This window comes from Oncorhynchus clarkii, unplaced genomic scaffold (genome assembly GCF_045791955.1).
Source record: "Oncorhynchus clarkii lewisi isolate Uvic-CL-2024 unplaced genomic scaffold, UVic_Ocla_1.0 unplaced_contig_6576_pilon_pilon, whole genome shotgun sequence".
NCBI classification, from domain to species: domain Eukaryota; kingdom Metazoa; phylum Chordata; class Actinopteri; order Salmoniformes; family Salmonidae; genus Oncorhynchus; species Oncorhynchus clarkii.
In genome coordinates this window covers 27,501-55,151 of record NW_027258031.1, presented here as the reverse complement: position 1 = coordinate 55,151, position 27,651 = coordinate 27,501, and the positions used below count along the sequence as shown (strand labels likewise).

General features: G+C 40.0%; 1 pseudogene; it reads left to right on the top strand.

Annotated features, from left to right (window-relative positions):
- The window catches only part of LOC139394594 (calcium/calmodulin-dependent protein kinase type II delta 2 chain-like), a 59,225-nt pseudogene that overhangs the window by 16,277 nt on the left and 15,297 nt on the right, over positions 1-27,651 (top strand).

The following is a 27,651-nucleotide window of genomic DNA, read 5'->3' as shown; positions in this document are numbered from 1 at the left end:
TCTCTCCTCCATCTCTCCCTCCCTCCACTCTCCTCCATCTCTCCATTTCTCGCCTCCATCTCTCCCTCCTTCCTCTCTCCATCTCTCTCCTCCATCTCTCCCTCTCTCCTCTCTCCATCTCTCTCCTCCATCTCTCCCTCCATCCTACTCTCTCCATCTCTCTCCTCCATATCTCCCTCTCTCCATCTCTCTCCTCCCTCTCCCTCCATCCTCCTCTCTCCATCTCTCTCACCTCCATCTCTCCCTCCATCTCTCTCCTCCATCTCTTTCTCCTCCATCTCTCCCTCCCTCCTCTCTCCATCTCTCCCTCCATCTCTCTCCTCCATTTCTCTCTCTTCCATCTCTCCCTCCGTCCTCCTCTCTCATCTCTCTCTCCTCCATCTCTCCCTCCATCCTCCTCTCTCCATCTCTCTCTCCTCCATCTCTCTCTCCTCCATCTCTCCCTCCCTCCTCTCTCCATCTCTCCCTCCATCTCTCTCCTCCATTTCTCTCTCCTCCATCTCTCCCTCCGTCCTCCTCTCTCCATCTCTCTCTCCTCCATCTCTCCCTCTGTCCTCCTCTCTCATCTCTCTTTCACTCTCTCTCTTTCTCATTCATTTCTCTCCATCTCTCTCCCTCCATCTCTCCCTCCCTCCTCTCTCCACCTCTCTCTCCTCCATCTCTCCCTCCGTCCTCCTCTCTCATCTCTCTTTCACTCTCTCTCTTTCTCCTTCATTTCTCTCCATCTCTCTCCCTCCATCTCTCCCTCCCTCCTCTCTCCATCTCTCTCTCCTCCATCTCTCTCTCCTCCATCTCTCCCTCTCTCCTCTCTCCATCTCTCTCTCCTCCATCTCTTTCTCATGCTCTTCTTCCACACTCACGCTCTTTTCATCTCTCTCTTCTAGGAATCGACACTCACGCAAACACATGTCTGTCTGACCCCTCTCTCTTTTTCCCCTCTCTCTCTCTCTCTCTCTCTCTCTCTCTCTCTCTCTCTCTCTCTCTCTCTCTCTCTCTCTCTCTCTCTCTCTGTCCTGAGGCAAAGTGGAACTGGGTCGTCTTGACTCACCGGTTCCGAATCAGAGTCACTTGACACAGTTCTGATTTGAATTGTTTGAACGTGACTCTGAATCACTATGGAACTCACAGAATCCAATGGAATCGTTTTGTTCCGATTCACACAGTAAATTGATACAGTATCAAGTCACTGATTCCTAGAAAGCAGCAGAGAATCCTTATGATGAACCTTAGTAGTAGAATATAAAAGAGTAGATAGAATAAAGTAGATTAAAGTAGGGTAGAATATAATATAATAGAATAAAGAAGAGTAGAAAATAATAAAGTGGAGTAGGGTAGAATAAAGTAGAATAGAGTATGGTAGAATAAAGTAGAATATAGTAGTGTAGAATACAGCAGAATAGTGTAGGGTAGAATAGAATAGGGTAGATTAAAGTAGATTAGGGTAGATTAAAGTAGCATAGAGTAGGGTAGAATAAAGTAGTATAGAGTAGGGTAGAATAAAGTAGAATAGAGTAGGGTGTATTAAAGTATAATAGAGTAGTGTAGAATACAGTAGAATAGTGTAGGGTAGAATAGAATAGGGTAGATTAAAGTAGAATAGAGTAGGGTAGAATAAAGTAGAATAGAGTAGGGTAGAATAAAGTAGAATAGAGTAGGGTAGGATAGAATAGGATAGATTAAAGTAGATTAGAGTAGGGTAGATTAAAGTAGAATAGAGTAGGGTAGATTAAAGTAGAATAGAGTAGGGTGGAATAAATTAGAATAGAGTAGGGTGGAATAAAGTAGAATAGAGTAGGGTAGAATAGATTAGGGTAAAAACAAAAGTAGGGTAGATTAAAGTAGTATAGAGTAGGGTTGAATATAGTAGGGTAGAATAAAGTAGAGTAGGGTAGATTCAAGTAGAGTAGAGTAGGCTAGAATATAGTAGGGTAGATTAAAGTATAATAGGGAAGAATATAACATAATAGAATAAAGTAGAGTAGAGTAAAATAAAGTAGAATAGAGTAGAGTAAAATAAAGTAGAATAGAGTAGGGTAGAATAAAGTAGAATAGAGTAGAGTAAAATAAAGTAGAATAGAGTAGGGTAGAATAAAGTAGAATAGAGTAGAGTAAAATAATGTAGAATAGAGTAGGGTAGAATAAAGTAGAATAGAGTAGGGTAGAATAAAGTAGAATAGAGTAGGGTAGAATAAAGTAGAATAGAGTAGGGTAGATTAAAGTAGAATAGAGTAGGGTAGAATAAAGTAGAATAGAGTAGGGTAGAATAAAGTAGAATAAAGTAGAGTAGAGTAGAATAGAGTAGGGTTGAATATAGTAGGGTAGAATAAAGTAGAATATAATAAAATAAAGTAGAGTTTAATAAAATAGAGTGGAGAAGTAAATTACAAATAAAGTACAATAGAATAAAATAAAGTTGAGTGGAATAGAATACAGTAGAAGAGAATACAGTAGAATAGAATACAGTAGAATAGAATACAGTAGAATACAATACAGTAGAATACAATACAGTAGAACAGAAATGGCGAGAGAGGGGGGAGAAAGGGAGGGAATAAGTTAGGGAGAGGGGGTAGAAAGGGAGGGAGAGAGAGGGGGAGAAATGGAGGGAGAGAGGGGAGAGAAAGGGAGGGAGGGAGGTAGAGGGGGATGGGGGTAAGGGAGGGATGGAGAGAGGGGGAGAGAGAGATGGGTGAAAGGGAGGGAGAGAGAGGGGAGAGAAAGGGGGGGAGGGAGAGAGAGGTGGGGGAGAGGGGCGAAAGGGAGGGAGAGAGATGGGGGAGAAAGGGAGAGAGAGAGAGGGGAGAGAAAGGGAGAGAGAGAGACAGGAGAGAAAAGAGGGGAGGGAGAGAGAGGGGGATGGGGAAAGGGGGGAGAGAGAGAGGGGGGTGATAGATAGATGTTAAGAGGAGGAGAAATAGAGGACATGAAGCTTTATTTATAGTAATTTCATCAGTTACCTCTGCCAACGGTGCTTTCCTCCAACACATACACACACAGTACACCCTCTACTGGCTGACATTTGCATCACAGTCTGTAAAGGATTACCTACAGCACTATAGTCTATGGAGATACAGAAACAATGAAATACAGGGATTCACTTCTGTCTCTGTCTCTCTCTCTGTCTCTGTCTCTCTCTGTCTCTGTCTCTCTCTGTCTCTGTTTCTCTCTGTCTCTCTCTCTCTGTCTCTCTCTGTCTCTGTCTCTCTCTCTGTCTCTCTCTGTCTCTCTGCCTATCTGTCTCTCTGCCTCTCCCTCTGTGTCTCTCTCTGTCTCTCTGTCTCTGTCTCTCTGTCTCTGTCTCTCTCTGTCTCTGTCTGTCTCTGTCTATTGTCTGTCTCTGTCTCTTGTCTCTTGTCTGTCTCTGTCTCTGTCTCTCTGTCTCTGTCTCTGTCTCTTGTCTCGCTATGTCTCTCTGTGTCTCTCTCTCTCTGTCTCTCTCTCTCTCTGTCTCTGTCTCTCTGTCTCTCTGTCTCGCTCTCTCTCTCTCTATCTCTCTCTCTCTCTCTCTCTCTCTCTCTCTCTCTCTCTCTCTCTCTCTGTTTGTCATGTTTCCAGACCACCAGAAGCTTGAGAGAGAGGCCAGGATTTGCCGTCTGCTGAAACATCCCAATATTGGTGAGAACAACAACCCTCGTCGACCCCTGGCAACATCTGCTCTGTTTTTATTAGCCTGTTGTGGAAAGGACCACAACAGGTGTGTGTGCAGCCCTGGTCAAATGTAGTGCTTTGCATAGAGAATATAATACCGGTTGGGACTTAGGCAAGAACATTTCAATAATAGCAGTAATCCTTCTCTATAGAACCTGTTGTCTTTTTCCTCTTGTCTTCTTCTCTTCCCCCTCTATCCTTTCTATTCACTTCTCTATCCCTTCTCTTCCCCCTCTCTTCCCCCCTCTATCCCTTCTCTTCCCCCCTCTTTCCCTTCTCTTCCCTTCTCTTCCCCCTCTATCCCTTCTCTTCCCTTCTCTTCCCCCTCTATCCCTTCTCTTCCCCCCTCTATCCCTTCTCTTCCCTTCTCTTCCCTTCTCTTCCCCTCTCTATCCCTTCTCTTCCCCTCTCTATCCCTTCTCTTCCCCCCTCTATCCCTTCTCTTCCCTTCTCTTCCCCTCTCTATCCCTTCTCTTCCCCTCTCTATCCCTTCTCTTCCCCCTTTTTCCCTTCTCTTCCCCCTCTATCCCTTCTCTTCCCCCCTCTATCCTCTCTCTTCCCCCCTCTATCCCTTCTCTTCCCCCCTCTATCCTCTCTCTTCCCCCCTCTATCCCTTCTTTTTCCCCCTCTATCCCTTCTCTTCCCCCCTCTATCCCTTCTCTTTCCCCCTCTATCCCTTCTCTTCCCCCCTCTATCCCTTCTCTTCTCCTCCCCCCTCTATCCCTTCTCTTCCCTTCCCCCTCTATCCCTTCTCTTCCCCCCTCTATCCCTTCTCTTCCGCCCTCTATCCCTTCTCTTCCCCCCTCTATCGTCTCTCTTCCCCCCTCTATCCCTTCTCTTCCCCCTCTATCCCTTCCCTTCCCCCTCTATCCATTCTCTTCCCCCCTCTATCCCTTCTCTTCCCCCTCTATCCCTTCTCTTCCCCCTCTATCCCTTCTCTTCCCCCTCTATCCCTTCCCTTCCCCCTCTATCCCTTCTCTTCCCCCCTCTATCCCTTCTCTTCCCCCTCTATCCCTTCTCTTCCCCCTCTATCCCTTCTCTTCCCCCTCTATCCCTTCTCCTCCCCCTCTCTATCCCCTCTCTTCCCCCCTCTATCCCCTCTCTTCCCCCCTCTATCCCCTCTCTTCCCCCCTCTATCCCCTCTCTTTCCCCCTCTATCCCCTCTCTTCCCCCTCTATCCCCTCTCTTCCTCCTCTATCCATTCTCTTCCCCCTCTATCCATTCTCTTCACCTCTCTATCCCCTCTATCCCTTCTCTTCCCCCTCTATCCCCCTCTATACCCCCTCTGTTCCCACCCTCTATCTCTATCCCCCTCTCTGCCACCTCTCTGCCCCCTCTCTTCCCTCCCTCTATCCATTATTTTCCCCCGCTCTCTGCCCTCTCTATCCCCCTCTATTGCCCCCTCTATCCCCCTCCATCGCCCCTCTCCTACCCCCTCTATCCCCTCTCTTCCCCCCCTCTCTGCCCCGTCTACCCCCCTCTCTTACCCCCTCTCTTCCTGTCTTCTCAGTGAGGCTTCATGACAGCATATCAGAGGAGGGATTCCACTACCTGCTGTTTGATCTGTGAGTACACCTCTACCTCTCATGTCAGAGGAGGGCTTCCACTTCCTGCTGTTTGATCTGTGAGTACACCTCTACCTCTCATATCAGAGGAGGGCTTCCACTTCCTGCTGTTTGATCTGTGAGTACACCTCTACCTCTCATATCAGAGGAGGGCTTCCACTTCCTGCTGTTTGATCTGTGAGTACACCTCTACCTCTCATGTCAGAGGAGGGCTTCCACTTCCTGCTGTTTGATCTGTGAGTACACCTCTCATATCTATGTGTATCTCATCCCTCCATCTCTCAGTGAGTGTAGATCTAGGTACTGATCCAGGGATGACAGGTGCTGGTTTTGTCAGGAATAATAACTAGTGTTAAACCACAGACACACACTAGAGAGGTAAACCACCTTGGTGTGTGTCTGTGTGTTTCTGTGTGTGTCTGTTTTTCTGTGTGCCTGTGTGCCTGTGTGTGTGTCTGTGTGTGTCTGTCTGTGTCTGTGTGTGTCTGTGTGTGTCTGTGTGTCTGTCTGTGTCTGTGTGTGTCTGTCTGTGTCTGTGTGTGTCTGTGTGTGTATGTGTGTGTGTCTATGTGTCTGTCTGTCTGTGTGTGTGTCTGTGTGTCTGTATGTCTGTGTCTGTCTGTGTGTCTGTGTGTGTCTCTGTCTGTCTGTGTGTGTGTCTGTGTGTCTGTGTGTCTGTCTGTGTGTCTGTGTGTTTTCAGGGTGACTGGAGGAGAGCTGTTTGAGGACATCGTAGCCAGGGAGTACTACAGTGAGGCTGACGCCAGGTAGGAACACACACACACACACACACACACACACACACACACACACACACACACACACACACACACACACACACACACACACACACACACACACACACACACACACACACACATGCTATATCACTGTCTTCCAGTTCTTTCTCGCAGTCAGGTGTGTGTTATTTCATATGGCTGTATCGAAGGTGTGTGTGTGTGTGTTATCTAAGGTGTGTGTGTGTGTGTGTTATCTAAGGTGTGTGTGTTATCTAAGGTGTGTGTGTGTGTGTGTGTGTGTGTGTGTGTGTGTGTGTGTGTGTGTGTGTGTGTGTGTGTGTGTGTGTGTGTGTGTGTGTGTGTGTGTGTGTGTTATCTAAGGTGTGTGTGTCATCTAAGGTGTGATATCTGTCTCTATAAAGTGATTTATAAATGTGATGTATGGACCACTGACTGTGTGATTGATCACAGAGGAGACGCCAAAATAATAACAAGAATAATGCATCACGTTTCTATTGCACTTTTCATAAGAATCTCAGAGCACTTCAAAAACAACCCGTCTAGCTATAGTTAGATCAACCAGTACATCATCATGAATAGTCTAGCTATAGTTACATCAACCAGTACATCACCATGAATAGTCTAGCTATAGTTAGATCAACCAGTACATCATCATGAATAGTCTAGCTATAGTTACATCAACCAGTACATCATCATGAATAGATCAACCAGTACATCATCATGAATAGTCTAGCTATAGTTAGATCAACCAGTACATCACCATGAATAGTCTAGCTATAGTTAGATCAACCAGTACATCATCATGAATAGTCTAGCTATAGTTACATCAACCAGTACATCATCATGAATAGATCAACCAGTACATCATCATGAATAGTCTAGCTATAGTTAGATCAACCAGTACATCATCATGAATAGTCTAGCTATAGTTAGATCAACCAGTACATCACCACGAATAGTCTAGCTATAGTTACATCAACCAGTACATCATCATGAATAGATCAACCAGTACATCATCATGAATAGTCTAGCTATAGTTAGATCAACCAGTACATCATCATGAATAGTCTAGCTATAGTTACATCAACCAGTACATCACCATGAATAGTCTAGCTATAGTTAGATCAACCAGTACATCATCATGAATAGTCTAGCTATAGTTAGATCAACCAGTACATAACCTTGAATAGATCAACCAGTACATCATCATGAATAGTCTAGCTATAGTTACATCAACCAGTACATCATCATGAATAGTCTAGCTATAGTTACATCAACCAGTACATCATCATGAATAGATCAACCAGTACATCACCATGAATAGATCAACCAGTACATCACCATGAATAGTCTAGCTATAGTTAGATCAACCAGTACATCACCACGAATAGTCTAGCTATAGTTAGATCAACCAGTACATCACCACGAATAGTCTAGCTATAGTTAGATCAACCAGTACATCATCATGAATAGATCAACCAGTACATCACCATGAATAGTCTAGCTATAGTTAGATCAACCAGTACATCACCATGAATAGATCAACCAGTACATCACCATGAATAGTCTAGCTATAGTTAGATCAACCAGTACATCATCATGAATAGTCTGGCTATAGTTACATCAACCAGTACATCATCATGAATAGATCAACCAGTACATCATCATGAATAGTCTAGCTATAGTTACATCAACCAGTACATCACCATGAATAGTCTAGCTATAGTTACATCAACCAGTACATCACCATGAATAGTCTAGCTATAGTTAGATCAACCAGTACATCATCATGAATAGTCTAGCTATAGTTACATCAACCAGTACATCATCATGAATAGATCAACCAGTACATCACCATGAATAGATCAACCAGTACATCATCATGAATAGTCTAGCTATAGTTAGATCAACCAGTACATCACCACGAATAGTCTAGCTATAGTTAGATCAACCAGTACATCATCATGAATAGATCAACCAGTACATCACCATGAATAGTCTAGCTATAGTTAGATCAACCAGTACATCATCATGAATAGATCAACCAGTACATCATCATGAATAGATCAACCAGTACATCACCATGAATAGTCTAGCTATAGTTAGATCAACCAGTACATCACCATGAATAGATCAACCAGTACATCATCATGAATAGTCTAGCTATAGTTACATCAACCAGTACATCATCATGAATAGATCAACCAGTACATCATCATGAATAGTCTAGCTATAGTTACATTAACCAGTACATCACCATGAATAGATCAACCAGTACATCACCATGAATAGATCAACCAGTACATCACCATGAATAGATCAACCAGTACATCACCATGAATAGTCTAGCTATAGTTACATCAACCAGTACATCACCATGAATAGATCAACCAGTACATCATCATGAATAGTCTAGCTATAGTTACATCAACCAGTACATCATCATGAATAGATCAACCAGTACATCACCATGAATAGATCAACCAGTACATCATCATGAATAGATCAACCAGTACATCACCATGAATAGATCAACCAGTACATCATCATGAATAGATCAACCAGTACATCACCATGAATAGATCAACCAGTACATCACCATGAATAGATCAACCAGTACATCATCATGAATAGTCTAGCTATAGTTAGATCAACCAGTACATCATCATGAATAGTCTAGCTATAGTTAGATCAACCAGTACATCATCATGAATAGTCTAGCTATAGTTACATCAACCAGTACATCATCATGAATAGATCAACCAGTACATCATCATGAATAGATCAACCAGTACATCATCATGAATAGTCTAGCTATAGTTAGATCGACCAGTACATCATCATGAATAGTCTAGCTATAGTTACATCAACCAGTACATCATCATGAATAGTCTAGCTATAGTTAGATCAACCAGTACATCACCACGAATAGATCAACCAGTACATCACCATGAATAGATCAACCAGTACATCACCTTGAATAGTCTAGCTATAGTTAGATCAACCAGTACATCATCATGAATAGTCTAGCTATAGTTAGATCAACCAGTACATCACCATGAATAGATCAACCAGTACATCATCATGAATAGATCAACCAGTACATCATCATGAATAGTCTAGCTATAGTTAGATCAACCAGTACATCACCATGAATAGATCAACCAGTACATCACCATGAATAGTCTAGCTATAGTTAGATCAACCAGTACATCACCATGAATAGTCTAGCTATAGTTAGATCAACCAGTACATCATCATGAATAGTCTAGCTATAGTTAGATCAACCAGTACATCATCATGAATAGTCTAGCTATAGTTAGATCAACCAGTACATCATCATGAATAGTCTAGCTATAGTTAGATCAACCAGTACATCACCATGAATAGTCTAGCTATAGTTAGATCAACCAGTACATCACCATGAATAGATCAACCAGTACATCATCATGAATAGATCAACCAGTACATCATCATGAATAGTCTAGCTATAGTTAGATCAACCAGTACATCACCATGAATAGATCAACCAGTACATCATCATGAATAGATCAACCAGTACATCATCATGAATAGATCAACCAGTACATCACCATGAATAGATCAACCAGTACATCACCATGAATAGATCAACCAGTACATCACTATGAATAGTCTAGCTATAGTTAGATCAACCAGTACATCATCATGAATAGTCTAGCTATAGTTAGATCAACCAGTACATCATCATGAATAGTCTAGCTATAGTTAGATCAACCAGTACATCACCATGAATAGTCTAGCTATAGTTACATCAACCAGTACATCATCATGAATAGTCTAGCTATAGTTAGATCAACCAGTACATCACCATGAATAGTCTAGCTATAGTTAGATCAACCAGTACATCACCATGAATAGTCTAGCTATAGTTACATCAACCAGTACATCACCATGAATAGTCTAGCTATAGTTAGATCAACCAGTACATCACCATGAATAGATCAACCAGTACATCACCATGAATAGTCTAGCTATAGTTAGATCAACCAGTACATCATCATGAATAGATCAACCAGTACATCATCATGAATAGATCAACCAGTACATCACCATGAATAGTCTAGCTATAGTTACATCAACCAGTACATCATCATGAATAGTCTAGCTATAGTTAGATCAACCAGTACATCATCATGAATAGATCAACCAGTACATCACCATGAATAGATCAACCAGTACATCACCATGAATAGTCTAGCTATAGTTAGATCAACCAGTACATCACCATGAATAGTCTAGCTATAGTTACATCAACCAGTACATCACCATGAATAGATCAACCAGTACATCACCATGAATAGATCAACCAGTACATCATCATGAATAGTCTAGCTATAGTTACATCAACCAGTACATCACCATGAATAGTCTAGCTATAGTTACATCAACCAGTACATCACCATGAATAGATCAACCAGTACATCACCATGAATAGATCAACCAGTACATCACCATGAATAGATCAACCAGTACATCATCATGAATAGTCTAGCTATAGTTAGATCAACCAGTACATCACCATGAATAGATCAACCAGTACATCATCATGAATAGTCTAGCTATAGTTCAGACCAACCAGTACATTATCATGAATAGTCTAGCTTTAGTTAGATCAACCAGTACATCATCATGAATAGTCTAGCTATAGTTAGATCAACCAGTACATCACCATGAATAGATCAACCAGTACATCACCATGAATAGATCAACCAGTACATCACCATGAATAGATCAACCAGTACATCATCATGAATAGTCTAGCTATAGTTACATCAACCAGTACATCACCATGAATAGATCAACCAGTACATCACCATGAATAGATCAACCAGTACATCACCTTGAATAGTCTAGCTATAGTTAGATCAACCAGTACATCATCATGAATAGATCAACCAGTACATCACCTTGAATAGTCTAGCTATAGTTAGATCAACCAGTACATCATCATGAATAGTCTAGCTATAGTTAGATCAACCAGTACATCACCATGAATAGATCAACCAGTACATCACCATGAATAGATCAACCAGTACATCACCATGAATAGTCTAGCTATAGTTAGATCAACCAGTACATCACCATGAATAGATCAACCAGTACATCATCATGAATAGTCTAGCTATAGTTAGATCAACCAGTACATCACCATGAATAGTCTAGCTATAGTTAGATCAACCAGTACATCACCATGAATAGATCAACCAGTACATCATCATGAATAGATCAACCAGTACATCACCATGAATAGATCGACCAGTACATCACCATGAATAGATCAACCAGTACATCACCATGAATAGATCAACCAGTACATCACCTTGAATAGTCTAGCTATAGTTAGATCAACCAGTACATCACCATGAATAGATCAACCAGTACATCACCTTGAATAGTCTAGCTATAGTTACATTAACCAGTACATCACCATGAATAGATCAACCAGTACATCACCATGAATAGATCAACCAGTACATCATCATGAATAGTCTAGCTATAGTTACATCAACCAGTACATCACCATGAATAGATCAACCAGTACATCATCATGAATAGATCAACCAGTACATCACCATGAATAGTCTAGCTATAGTTAGATCAACCAGTACATCATCATGAATAGATCAACCAGTACATCATCATGAATAGTCTAGCTATAGTTACATCAACCAGTACATCACCTTGAATAGTCTAGCTATAGTTACATCAACCAGTACATCACCTTGAATAGTCTAGCTATAGTTACATCAACCAGTACATCACCTTGAATAGTCTAGCTATAGTTACATCAACCAGTACATCACCATGAATAGTCTAGCTATAGTTAGATCAACCAGTACATCATCATGAATAGATCAACCAGTACATCATCATGAATAGTCTAGCTATAGTTACATCAACCAGTACATCACCTTGAATAGTCTAGCTATAGTTACATCAACCAGTACATCACCTTGAATAGTCTAGCTATAGTTAGATCAACCAGTACATCATCATGAATAGTCTAGCTATAGTTAGATCAACCAGTACATCACCACGAATAGTCTAGCTATAGTTAGATCAACCAGTACATCATCATGAATAGATCAGCCAGTACATCGTCATGAATAGATCAACCAGTACATCACCATGAATAGTCTAGCTATAGTTACATCAACCAGTACATCATCATGAATAGTCTAGCTATAGTTAGATCAACCAGTACATCATCATGAATAGTCTAGCTATAGTTACATCAACCAGTACATCATCATGAATAGTCTAGTTATAGTTAGATCAATCAGTACATCACCACGAATAGTCTAGCTATAGTTACATCAACCAGTACATCATCATGAATAGTCTAGCTATAGTTAGATCAACCAGTACATCACCATGAATAGTCTAGCTATAGTTACATCAACCAGTACATCACCATGAATAGATCAACCAGTACATCACCATGAATAGTCTAGCTATAGTTACATCAACCAGTACATCATCATGAATAGTCTAGCTATAGTTAGATCAACCAGTACATCACCACGAATAGTCTAGCTATAGTTACATTAACCAGTACGTCATCATGAATAGATCAACCAGTACATCATCATGAATAGTCTAGCTATAGTTAGATCAACCAGTACATCACCATGAATAGTCTAGCTATAGTTACATCAACCAGTACATCACCATGAATAGATCAACCAGTACATCACCATGAATAGTCTAGCTATAGTTAGATCAACCAGTACATCACCATGAATAGTCTAGCTATAGTTACATCAACCAGTACATCACCATGAATAGATCAACCAGTACATCACCATGAATAGATCAACCAGTACATCACCATGAATAGATCAACCAGTACATCACCATGAATAGATCAACCAGTACATCACCTTGAATAGTCTAGCTATAGTTAGATCAACCAGTACATCACCATGAATAGATCAACCAGTACATCACCTTGAATAGTCTAGCTATAGTTAGATCAACCAGTACATCATCATGAATAGATCAACCAGTACATCATCATGAATAGATCAACCAGTACATCACCTTGAATAGTCTAGCTATAGTTAGATCAACCAGTACATCATCATGAATAGATCAACCAGTACATCACCTTGAATAGTCTAGCTATAGTTAGATCAACCAGTACATCATCATGAATAGTCTAGCTATAGTTAGATCAACCAGTACATCACCATGAATAGATCAACCAGTACATCACCATGAATAGATCAACCAGTACATCATCATGAATAGTCTAGCTATAGTTACATCAACCAGTACATCACCATGAATAGATCAACCAGTACATCACCATGAATAGATCAACCAGTACATCACCATGAATAGATCAACCAGTACATCACCTTGAATAGTCTAGCTATAGTTAGATCAACCAGTACATCACCATGAATAGATCAACCAGTACATCACCTTGAATAGTCTAGCTATAGTTAGATCAACCAGTACATCATCATGAATAGATCAACCAGTACATCATCATGAATAGATCAACCAGTACATCACCTTGAATAGTCTAGCTATAGTTAGATCAACCAGTACATCATCATGAATAGATCAACCAGTACATCACCTTGAATAGTCTAGCTATAGTTAGATCAACCAGTACATCATCATGAATAGTCTAGCTATAGTTAGATCAACCAGTACATCACCATGAATAGATCAACCAGTACATCACCATGAATAGATCAACCAGTACATCACCATGAATAGATCAACCAGTACATCACTATGAATAGTCTAGCTATAGTTAGATCAACCAGTACATCACCATGAATAGTCTAGCTATAGTTAGATCAACCAGTACATCACCATGAATAGATCAACCAGTACATCATCATGAATAGATCAACCAGTACATCACCATGAATAGTCTAGCTATAGTTACATCAACCAGTACATCATCATGAATAGTCTAGCTATAGTTAGATCAACCAGTACATCATCATGAATAGTCTAGCTATAGTTACATCAACCAGTACATCATCATGAATAGTCTAGTTATAGTTAGATCAATCAGTACATCACCACGAATAGTCTAGCTATAGTTACATCAACCAGTACATCATCATGAATAGTCTAGCTATAGTTAGATCAACCAGTACATCACCACGAATAGTCTAGCTATAGTTACATTAACCAGTACGTCATCATGAATAGATCAACCAGTACATCATCATGAATAGTCTAGCTATAGTTAGATCAACCAGTACATCACCATGAATAGTCTAGCTATAGTTACATCAACCAGTACATCACCATGAATAGATCAACCAGTACATCACCATGAATAGTCTAGCTATAGTTACATCAACCAGTACATCATCATGAATAGTCTAGCTATAGTTAGATCAACCAGTACATCACCACGAATAGTCTAGCTATAGTTACATTAACCAGTACGTCATCATGAATAGATCAACCAGTACATCATCATGAATAGTCTAGCTATAGTTAGATCAACCAGTACATCACCATGAATAGTCTAGCTATAGTTACATCAACCAGTACATCACCATGAATAGATCAACCAGTACATCACCATGAATAGTCTAGCTATAGTTAGATCAACCAGTGCGTCATCATGAATAGTCTAGCTATAGTTAGATCAACCAGTACATCATCATGAATAGTCTAGCTATAGTTACATCAACCAGTACATCACCATGAATAGTCTAGCTATAGTTAGATCAACCAGTACATCATCATGAATAGTCTAGCTATAGTTAGATCAACCAGTACATCATCATGAATAGTCTAGCTATAGTTAGATCAACCAGTACATCATCATGAATAGTCTAGCTATAGTTAGATCAACCAGTACATCATCATGAATAGTCTAGCTATAGTTGGATCAACCAGTACATCATCATGAATAGTCTAGCTATAGTTAGATCAACCAGTACATCATCATGAATAGTCTAGCTATAGTTAGATCAACCAGTACATCATCATGAATAGTCTAGCTATAGTTAGATCAACCAGTACATAACCTTGAATAGTCTAGCTATAGTTAGATCAACCAGTACATCATCACGAATAGTCTAGCTATAGTTAGATCAACCAGTACATCATCATGAATAGTCTAGCTATAGTTAGATCAACCAGTACATCGTCATGAATAGTCTAGCTATAGTTAGATCAACCAGTACATCGTCATGAATAGATCAACTAGTACATCACCATGAATAGTCTAGCTATAGTTAGATCAACCAGTACATCATCATGAATAGTCTAGCTATAGTTAGATCAACCAGTACATCACCACGAATAGTCTAGCTATAGTTAGATCAACCAGTACATCATCATGAATAGTCTAGCTATAGTTACATCAACCAGTACATCATCATGAATAGTCTAGCTATAGTTAGATCAACCAGTACATCATCATGATTAGATCAACCAGTACATCATCATGAATAGATCAACCAGTGCATCATCATGAATAGTCTAGCTATAGTTAGATCAACCAGTACATCATCATGAATAGATCAACCAGTACATCACCATGAATAGTCTAGCTATAGTTGATCAACCAGTACATCATCATGAATAGATCAACCAGTACATCATCATGAATAGTCTAGCTATAGTTACATCAACCAGTACATCACCTTGAATAGTCTAGCTATAGTTACATCAACCAGTACATCACCTTGAATAGTCTAGCTATAGTTACATCAACCAGTACATCACCTTGAATAGTCTAGCTATAGTTACATCAACCAGTACATCACCATGAATAGTCTAGCTATAGTTAGATCAACCAGTACATCATCATGAATAGATCAACCAGTACATCATCATGAATAGTCTAGCTATAGTTACATCAACCAGTACATCACCTTGAATAGTCTAGCTATAGTTACATCAACCAGTACATCACCTTGAATAGTCTAGCTATAGTTAGATCAACCAGTACATCATCATGAATAGTCTAGCTATAGTTAGATCAACCAGTACATCACCACGAATAGTCTAGCTATAGTTAGATCAACCAGTACATCATCATGAATAGATCAGCCAGTACATCGTCATGAATAGATCAACCAGTACATCACCATGAATAGTCTAGCTATAGTTACATCAACCAGTACATCATCATGAATAGTCTAGCTATAGTTACATCAACCAGTACATCATCATGAATAGTCTAGTTATAGTTAGATCAATCAGTACATCACCACGAATAGTCTAGCTATAGTTACATCAACCAGTACATCATCATGAATAGTCTAGCTATAGTTAGATCAACCAGTACATCACCACGAATAGTCTAGCTATAGTTACATTAACCAGTACGTCATCATGAATAGATCAACCAGTACATCATCATGAATAGTCTAGCTATAGTTAGATCAACCAGTACATCACCATGAATAGTCTAGCTATAGTTACATCAACCAGTACATCACCATGAATAGATCAACCAGTACATCACCATGAATAGTCTAGCTATAGTTACATCAACCAGTACATCATCATGAATAGTCTAGCTATAGTTAGATCAACCAGTACATCACCACGAATAGTCTAGCTATAGTTACATTAACCAGTACGTCATCATGAATAGATCAACCAGTACATCATCATGAATAGTCTAGCTATAGTTAGATCAACCAGTACATCACCATGAATAGTCTAGCTATAGTTACATCAACCAGTACATCACCATGAATAGATCAACCAGTACATCACCATGAATAGTCTAGCTATAGTTAGATCAACCAGTACATCACCATGAATAGTCTAGCTATAGTTACATCAACCAGTACATCACCATGAATAGATCAACCAGTACATCACCATGAATAGATCAACCAGTACATCACCATGAATAGATCAACCAGTACATCACCATGAATAGATCAACCAGTACATCACCTTGAATAGTCTAGCTATAGTTAGATCAACCAGTACATCACCATGAATAGATCAACCAGTACATCACCTTGAATAGTCTAGCTATAGTTAGATCAACCAGTACATCATCATGAATAGATCAACCAGTACATCATCATGAATAGATCAACCAGTACATCACCTTGAATAGTCTAGCTATAGTTAGATCAACCAGTACATCATCATGAATAGATCAACCAGTACATCACCTTGAATAGTCTAGCTATAGTTAGATCAACCAGTACATCATCATGAATAGTCTAGCTATAGTTAGATCAACCAGTACATCACCATGAATAGATCAACCAGTACATCACCATGAATAGATCAACCAGTACATCACCATGAATAGATCAACCAGTACATCACTATGAATAGTCTAGCTATAGTTAGATCAACCAGTACATCACCATGAATAGTCTAGCTATAGTTAGATCAACCAGTACATCACCATGAATAGATCAACCAGTACATCATCATGAATAGATCAACCAGTACATCACCATGAATAGTCTAGCTATAGTTACATCAACCAGTACATCATCATGAATAGTCTAGCTATAGTTAGATCAACCAGTACATCATCATGAATAGTCTAGCTATAGTTACATCAACCAGTACATCATCATGAATAGTCTAGTTATAGTTAGATCAATCAGTACATCACCACGAATAGTCTAGCTATAGTTACATCAACCAGTACATCATCATGAATAGTCTAGCTATAGTTAGATCAACCAGTACATCACCACGAATAGTCTAGCTATAGTTACATTAACCAGTACGTCATCATGAATAGATCAACCAGTACATCATCATGAATAGTCTAGCTATAGTTAGATCAACCAGTACATCACCATGAATAGTCTAGCTATAGTTACATCAACCAGTACATCACCATGAATAGATCAACCAGTACATCACCATGAATAGTCTAGCTATAGTTACATCAACCAGTACATCATCATGAATAGTCTAGCTATAGTTAGATCAACCAGTACATCACCACGAATAGTCTAGCTATAGTTACATTAACCAGTACGTCATCATGAATAGATCAACCAGTACATCATCATGAATAGTCTAGCTATAGTTAGATCAACCAGTACATCACCATGAATAGTCTAGCTATAGTTACATCAACCAGTACATCACCATGAATAGATCAACCAGTACATCACCATGAATAGTCTAGCTATAGTTAGATCAACCAGTGCGTCATCATGAATAGTCTAGCTATAGTTAGATCAACCAGTACATCATCATGAATAGTCTAGCTATAGTTACATCAACCAGTACATCACCATGAATAGTCTAGCTATAGTTAGATCAACCAGTACATCATCATGAATAGTCTAGCTATAGTTAGATCAACCAGTACATCATCATGAATAGTCTAGCTATAGTTAGATCAACCAGTACATCATCATGAATAGTCTAGCTATAGTTAGATCAACCAGTACATCATCATGAATAGTCTAGCTATAGTTGGATCAACCAGTACATCATCATGAATAGTCTAGCTATAGTTAGATCAACCAGTACATCATCATGAATAGTCTAGCTATAGTTAGATCAACCAGTACATCATCATGAATAGTCTAGCTATAGTTAGATCAACCAGTACATAACCTTGAATAGTCTAGCTATAGTTAGATCAACCAGTACATCATCACGAATAGTCTAGCTATAGTTAGATCAACCAGTACATCATCATGAATAGTCTAGCTATAGTTAGATCAACCAGTACATCGTCATGAATAGTCTAGCTATAGTTAGATCAACCAGTACATCGTCATGAATAGATCAACTAGTACATCACCATGAATAGTCTAGCTATAGTTAGATCAACCAGTACATCATCATGAATAGTCTAGCTATAGTTAGATCAACCAGTACATCACCACGAATAGTCTAGCTATAGTTAGATCAACCAGTACATCATCATGAATAGTCTAGCTATAGTTACATCAACCAGTACATCATCATGAATAGTCTAGCTATAGTTAGATCAACCAGTACATCATCATGATTAGATCAACCAGTACATCATCATGAATAGATCAACCAGTGCATCATCATGAATAGTCTAGCTATAGTTAGATCAACCAGTACATCATCATGAATAGTCTAGCTATAGTTAGATCAACCAGTACATCATCATGAATGGATCAACCAGTACATCATCATGAATAGTCTAGCTATAGTTAGATCAACCAGTACATCATCATGAATAGTCTAGCTATAGTTAGATCAACCAGTACATCATCATGAATAGTCTAGCTATAGTTAGATCGACCAGTACATCATCATGAATAGTCTAGCTATAGTTAGATCAACCAGTACATCACTATGAATAGATCAACCAGTACATCATCATGAATAGTCTAGCTATAGTTAGATCAACCAGTACATCATCATGAATAGTCTAGCTATAGTTAGATCAACCAGTACATCATCATGAATAGTCTAGCTATAGTTAGATCGACCAGTACATCATCATGAATAGTCTAGCTATAGTTAGATCAACCAGTACATCATCATGAATAGATCAACCAGTACATCATCATGAATAGTCTAGCTATAGTTACATCATGAATAGATCAACCAGTACATCATCATGAATACTCTAACTATAGTTAGATCAACCAGTACAGCAGCTTTGGGCGCCGGAATGTTCACCACACCAACCAGTACATCACCATGAATAGATCAACCAGTACATCACCATGAATAGATCAACCAGTACATCACCTTGAATAGTCTAGCTATAGTTAGATCAACCAGTACATCACCATGAATAGATCAACCAGTACATCACCTTGAATAGTCTAGCTATAGTTAGATCAACCAGTACATCATCATGAATAGATCAACCAGTACATCATCATGAATAGATCAACCAGTACATCACCTTGAATAGTCTAGCTATAGTTAGATCAACCAGTACATCATCATGAATAGATCAACCAGTACATCACCTTGAATAGTCTAGCTATAGTTAGATCAACCAGTACATCATCATGAATAGTCTAGCTATAGTTAGATCAACCAGTACATCACCATGAATAGATCAACCAGTACATCACCATGAATAGATCAACCAGTACATCACCATGAATAGATCAACCAGTACATCACTATGAATAGTCTAGCTATAGTTAGATCAACCAGTACATCACCATGAATAGTCTAGCTATAGTTAGATCAACCAGTACATCACCATGAATAGATCAACCAGTACATCATCATGAATAGATCAACCAGTACATCACCATGAATAGTCTAGCTATAGTTACATCAACCAGTACATCATCATGAATAGTCTAGCTATAGTTAGATCAACCAGTACATCATCATGAATAGTCTAGCTATAGTTACATCAACCAGTACATCATCATGAATAGTCTAGTTATAGTTAGATCAATCAGTACATCACCACGAATAGTCTAGCTATAGTTACATCAACCAGTACATCATCATGAATAGTCTAGCTATAGTTAGATCAACCAGTACATCACCACGAATAGTCTAGCTATAGTTACATTAACCAGTACGTCATCATGAATAGATCAACCAGTACATCATCATGAATAGTCTAGCTATAGTTAGATCAACCAGTACATCACCATGAATAGTCTAGCTATAGTTACATCAACCAGTACATCACCATGAATAGATCAACCAGTACATCACCATGAATAGTCTAGCTATAGTTACATCAACCAGTACATCATCATGAATAGTCTAGCTATAGTTAGATCAACCAGTACATCACCACGAATAGTCTAGCTATAGTTACATTAACCAGTACGTCATCATGAATAGATCAACCAGTACATCATCATGAATAGTCTAGCTATAGTTAGATCAACCAGTACATCACCATGAATAGTCTAGCTATAGTTACATCAACCAGTACATCACCATGAATAGATCAACCAGTACATCACCATGAATAGTCTAGCTATAGTTAGATCAACCAGTGCGTCATCATGAATAGTCTAGCTATAGTTAGATCAACCAGTACATCATCATGAATAGTCTAGCTATAGTTACATCAACCAGTACATCACCATGAATAGTCTAGCTATAGTTAGATCAACCAGTACATCATCATGAATAGTCTAGCTATAGTTAGATCAACCAGTACATCATCATGAATAGTCTAGCTATAGTTAGATCAACCAGTACATCATCATGAATAGTCTAGCTATAGTTAGATCAACCAGTACATCATCATGAATAGTCTAGCTATAGTTGGATCAACCAGTACATCATCATGAATAGTCTAGCTATAGTTAGATCAACCAGTACATCATCATGAATAGTCTAGCTATAGTTAGATCAACCAGTACATCATCATGAATAGTCTAGCTATAGTTAGATCAACCAGTACATAACCTTGAATAGTCTAGCTATAGTTAGATCAACCAGTACATCATCACGAATAGTCTAGCTATAGTTAGATCAACCAGTACATCATCATGAATAGTCTAGCTATAGTTAGATCAACCAGTACATCGTCATGAATAGTCTAGCTATAGTTAGATCAACCAGTACATCGTCATGAATAGATCAACTAGTACATCACCATGAATAGTCTAGCTATAGTTAGATCAACCAGTACATCATCATGAATAGTCTAGCTATAGTTAGATCAACCAGTACATCACCACGAATAGTCTAGCTATAGTTAGATCAACCAGTACATCATCATGAATAGTCTAGCTATAGTTACATCAACCAGTACATCATCATGAATAGTCTAGCTATAGTTAGATCAACCAGTACATCATCATGATTAGATCAACCAGTACATCATCATGAATAGATCAACCAGTGCATCATCATGAATAGTCTAGCTATAGTTAGATCAACCAGTACATCATCATGAATAGTCTAGCTATAGTTAGATCAACCAGTACATCATCATGAATGGATCAACCAGTACATCATCATGAATAGTCTAGCTATAGTTAGATCAACCAGTACATCATCATGAATAGTCTAGCTATAGTTAGATCAACCAGTACATCATCATGAATAGTCTAGCTATAGTTAGATCGACCAGTACATCATCATGAATAGTCTAGCTATAGTTAGATCAACCAGTACATCACTATGAATAGATCAACCAGTACATCATCATGAATAGTCTAGCTATAGTTAGATCAACCAGTACATCATCATGAATAGTCTAGCTATAGTTAGATCAACCAGTACATCATCATGAATAGTCTAGCTATAGTTAGATCGACCAGTACATCATCATGAATAGTCTAGCTATAGTTAGATCAACCAGTACATCATCATGAATAGATCAACCAGTACATCATCATGAATAGTCTAGCTATAGTTACATCATGAATAGATCAACCAGTACATCATCATGAATACTCTAACTATAGTTAGATCAACCAGTACAGCAGCTTTGGGCGCCGGAATGTTCACCACACACCGTTCAGAGTAGTAGCCAGTCGTCCTCACTCTGCCTCAGCACTGCATTCCTCAACTGTATCTCCCATTCCTCTCACGCTTCAGGTGACTCCTCAATTGATGTTTTCAAAAGACCAGGAACAGGCAGCCAGGGTGAAACCAAAAAGCTGGTACAGTGTCTAGCTGCATCATTTAAAAAAAAAACACTAGCCAGCTAGCTAGTGTCGTGTCGTGGCTTTCATTAATCTGGTGACTGTTATGTATCGAATCAACTAACTAGGTGTAATTGTTACTCGATTAAATTAATCATGAAACAATTAGCTATTTCAAATTTTGGGGCACCACGGGAAAGAAGTTGTTTACCGAGTTGCCATCTCCCGGATTAAACTCTAGATGATTTATAATACGTATATCGATAACATTCATTTAATTAATCATTACCTCATCAGTGTCAGTCTCATAATTCTGAACGTCGCATACTCCTTGCATCTGCACAAACCCCAGCCTTAACTGACCATTCTGTACCACACAAATATATTTAATTATTGATTTACTTAATAACTAAATGATAACACAGGATACCCACACACACACACAAACACACGGTATAGGTTATTGATTAGAAACTTAATACGATGGAAACAGGTCCCTAGCGGACTGACACAATATGACACTTGTTACATAAGATGGAGAGAGAGAGAGAGAGAGAGAGAGAACACTTGGATACATTTGGAAAGTACGCTCACAGTAATCACAATACTTTTCCCCGAACTACCGCCCGTTTGGGTAAGAAGTACTGAATGTATTTATGTGTTGAATGTCTTCCTTGATCGTGTATCTCTGTTGGACCCAGTCCTTCGTGAAAAGGGTTCCGCTTCTTGAAAAGGGTTCCGCTTAGCCTTAGTTCTCAAGTGTAAGGCTCTGATTGTCCAGAAGAGGTCACAGTGTCCTTTTTTCGTTGTCCGTGTTTAATTTCACTCGTTCTGGAAGAGTGGTCCAGTGGAGCTAATCAGCCGTGTCGATGATCCTCAGTGGTGTGATGAAGGCAGTGTAGCCAATGATGGTTTGAAGAGAGTACCCGGATGGTCATACTTAAATTCACTTTCTTAGAACAGCTACTTAGCTGGAACATTAACTGTTAGAGGCTACTTTGTTGTCTTCACCTCGTGTTGATTTTCAGGGTCGTAACCAATGGAGAACTAAGCTGCAGCTAGAGTCTTTCTGGTGTGTTAATTCTCAACTCAGCCTTTATGCACTCTGGGGGCAAAAAAGCGGTGTTTCCGTCATGTTGACGCACTCTCTGAGCTCCCTCGGGCGTGGCTACTTACTGGGCAAAGTATAATCAAAACTATGATCTCGTTAGGAAACTAAAATCACATTCCTATATTAGCAAAAATATTCTCTTCATCCCTGGTATTTCCTATACAACGTAAAGGATGGAAACCTGACATACGGTGTGAAAACTCTTCATGATACAATATTTTTTGTTATATCATTTTTATACCATTTTTAATGACATCACAAAATAAAAATGTATTTCCCATATTCCTTCTCTTATCATATGCCTTCATTCGGATGTTAAAAATATTGTCCCAGTGTTCACTGTTGGACAGTGAACACTGAGTTTTTGGGCGGCAAAACGTCTCTGTAACAAAAATATTCCAATCTCAATTTTTAAAGTGCAGAGAGAGAAAGTTTCCCTCCGTCCTAGAGATTTACAATTTACGACCAGACGTGAGGTGCTATAAAACCCCCCACATCAATCCCTCCTCCCCTCTGCGGGTGTTGATCCGTTTTATTAACCCGGTCTTTGGATCCTCACAGGAGAGTCATGACACTAGCTAGCCAAAGAGTGTTCCCCTGTCAGTCAACCTGTAAATCCATGGCTCAGAAAGCAGCAGATGCATGTAATAAAAACTCTATGTTATCTAAAAAAACGAAAGAGCTGATTTTCAAAAAACAACAACAACAAACAATATGTACTTTGGCTGCTAGCAGGGCTTCTAGGGCGCCATGGCAACTCATAGGACTCTGGTCAAAATGTGTGTACTACATAGGGAATAGGGTGCAATTTGGGACCTATCCATAGATATGGAACCTACTTCACACTACAGACTTTATGTTGAATTACAACCTCTGTAAAGAGAGGAGGAGAGAGGGAGAGAGAGAGAAGAGGGGGAAGAGCGAGAGGTTGGAGGGGGGAAGAGCGAGAGGGTGGAGGGGGGAAGAGCGAGAGGGTGGAGGGGGGAAGAGCGAGAGGGTGGAGGGGGGAAGAGCGAGAGGGTGGAGGGGGGAAGAGCGAGAGGGTGGAGGGGGGAAGAGCGAGAGGGTGGAAGGGGGAAGAGCGAGAGGGTGGAAGGGGGAAGAGCGAGAGAGTGGAAGGGGGAAGAGCGAGAGGGTGGAGGGGGGAAGAGCGAGAGGGTGGAGGGGGGAAGAGCGAGAGGGTGGAGGGGGGAAGAGCGAGAGGGTGGAGGGGGGAAGAGCGAGAGGGTGGAAGGGGGAAGAGCGAGTGTGTGTCTGTATGTATTACATTGGTGTTGTTTGTTTAACTCTGTAATCTGTAGTGGGCTGTTACTTTACTATGATCAAACAGAGAGAGTATTGTTTAACTCTGTAATCTGTATATGGTATTTTCTGTGTTTTATTGTTGAACATTTGGTCAGTGTCTATCAAACACTGTTGTTTATACAATAAGATGTTTCTCCCCTGTCCATTTCTCTCTTCACTCCTCTCTCTTCTCTCTTTTCTCTCTCTCCTTTTTGTCTCTCCTCCCTCAGTCATTGCATACAGCAGATTGTAGAGAGTGTTCATCACTGCCATGTCAATGGTATCGTTCACAGGGACCTGAAGGTTGGTATGGTCAGACCATCACCATCATCACCATCATCATCATCACCACCATCATCACCACCATCACCACCATCACCACCACCATCATCATCATCATCACCACCATCACCATCACCATCACCATCACCATCACCACCACCATCATCATCATCATCATCATCACCACCATCACCATCACCACCACCATCACCATCACCATCACCATCACCACCACCATCTCCACCGTCATCATCATCACCATCATCATCACCACCACCATCACCATCACCACCATCACCACCACCACCATCACCATCTCCACCACCACCACCACCATCACCCCCATCATCATCACCATCATCATCACCACCACCCCATGTTTTACATCTGTACATCTGAAGGTGTGTGTGTGTGTGTGTGTGTGTGTCTGTCTGTGTGTGTGTGTCTGTATGTATTTATGCCACAGTGTGTTGTTGTGTTAGTGTGTCCCTGTTCAACCGTTGTCTCTTTGTCTCTCTTTGTGTGTCTGTAGGATCAAGTTGTCCCTAGACACTGATCTCAGCTCAGTTTAGTCCTAGTGGTTACCACTATATGGCCAAGCTGCAAACTAGTTGCCCCTAGACACTGATCTCAGCTCAGTTTAGTCCTAGTGGTTACCACTATATGGCCAAGCTGCAAACTAGTTGCCCCTAGACACTGATCTCAGCTCAGTTTAGTCCTAGTGGTTACCACTATATATATGGCCAAGCTGCAAACTCTAAATTGGATATATCTTGAAATTGTATGAAAATAGAATGTATATTTTAGTTATTTGGTCTTAATTTAGGTTAGGGCTAAGCATAAGGTTAGCATTGTTGTTAAGTGTAGATTTAAAAATCAGATTTCCCAGATCCGGGAGCGTAATCATCACACTAATTAGCATAACGCAACAGACATAAATATTACTAGAAAATATTCCTATTCATGAAAATTACAAATGAAATATATTGAGACACAGCTTAGAGCCTTTTGTTAATCACCCGGTCATCTCAGATTTTCAAAATATGCTCTACAGCCAAAGCAAGACAAGCATTTGTGTAAGTTTATCGATAGCCTAGCATAGCATTATGTCCTGCTAGCAGCAGGTAACTTGGTCACGAAAATCAGAAAAGCAATCAAATCGTTTAGCTTTGATGAGCTTCGGATGTTTTCACTCACGAGACTCCCAGTTAAATAGCCAATGTTCATTTTTTTTCAAAAATATTATTTTTGTAGGCGAAATAGCTCCGTTTGTTCTTCACGTTTGGCTGAGAAATCGACCGGAAATTACAGTCACGAAAACGCTGAAAAATATTCAAAATTAGCTCCATGATATCGCCAGAAACATGGCAAACGTTGTTTATAATCAATCCTCAAGGTGTTTTTCAAATATCTATTCGATAATATATCCACCGGGACAATTGGTTTTTCAGTAGGACCGATTGGAAAAATGGCTACCTCTGTATTTTACGCGAGAATCTCTCTGAGAGCCATCAGGTGACCACTTACACATTGTAGCCGCTTACGGGTATTCTTCAACATAAATGCATACAACTATGTCACAATGCTGTAGACACCTTGGGGAATACGTAGAAAAAGTAATCTGGTTGATAGCCCATTCAATAGGGACGCATTGGAACGCAGAGCTTTCAAAACACGAGGCACTTCCGGATTGGATTTTTCTCAGGCTTCCGCCTGCAATATCAGTTCTGTTATACAGTTTTGGAAACTTTAGAGTGTTTTCTATCCTAATCTGTCAATTATCTGCATATTCTAGCATCTTGTCCTCACAAAATATCCCGTTTACTTTGGGTACGTTATTTTTCCAAAAATGAAAATACTGCCCCCTAGTCACAACAGGTTTTAAGGAGATAAATTGTAGAAAATGACGAGGGGATCCCGGGTGGCACAGTGGTTAAGGGCGCTGTACTGCAGCGCCAGCTGTGCCACCAGAGACTCAGGCTCTGTCGTAACCGGCTGCGACCGGGAGGTCCGTGGGGCGATGCACAATTGGCCTAGCCTAGGTTCTGACTTTGCAGCTTGGCCAGAAAGTGACAACCTTGCGTGAGGCTAAACCTGATTGTACATCTGTGTCTACGGCCAACGGTTACCAGGAGCGTCGTGTTACCTCTAACCCATTTTGACTCCGCCCCCCTCCAGCCTGAGAACCTCCTATTGGCCAGTAAGCTGAAGGGGGCGGCGGTTAAGCTAGCTGACTTTGGGCTCGCCATCGAGGTGCAGGGCGACCAACAGGCATGGTTTGGTGAGTATCGTGGAGTGGCTTCTCTCTTATGGGACGGGACAGAAAATGTGTTTTTTTCACACTGAGCTGAACCAAGCCGAGCTGAACTAGCCTGATTACGCATCCACTGTAGTTTCTGGTACTGTGAGTGCTGTGAGTACTGTGAGTGCTGTGAGTACGGTGAGTG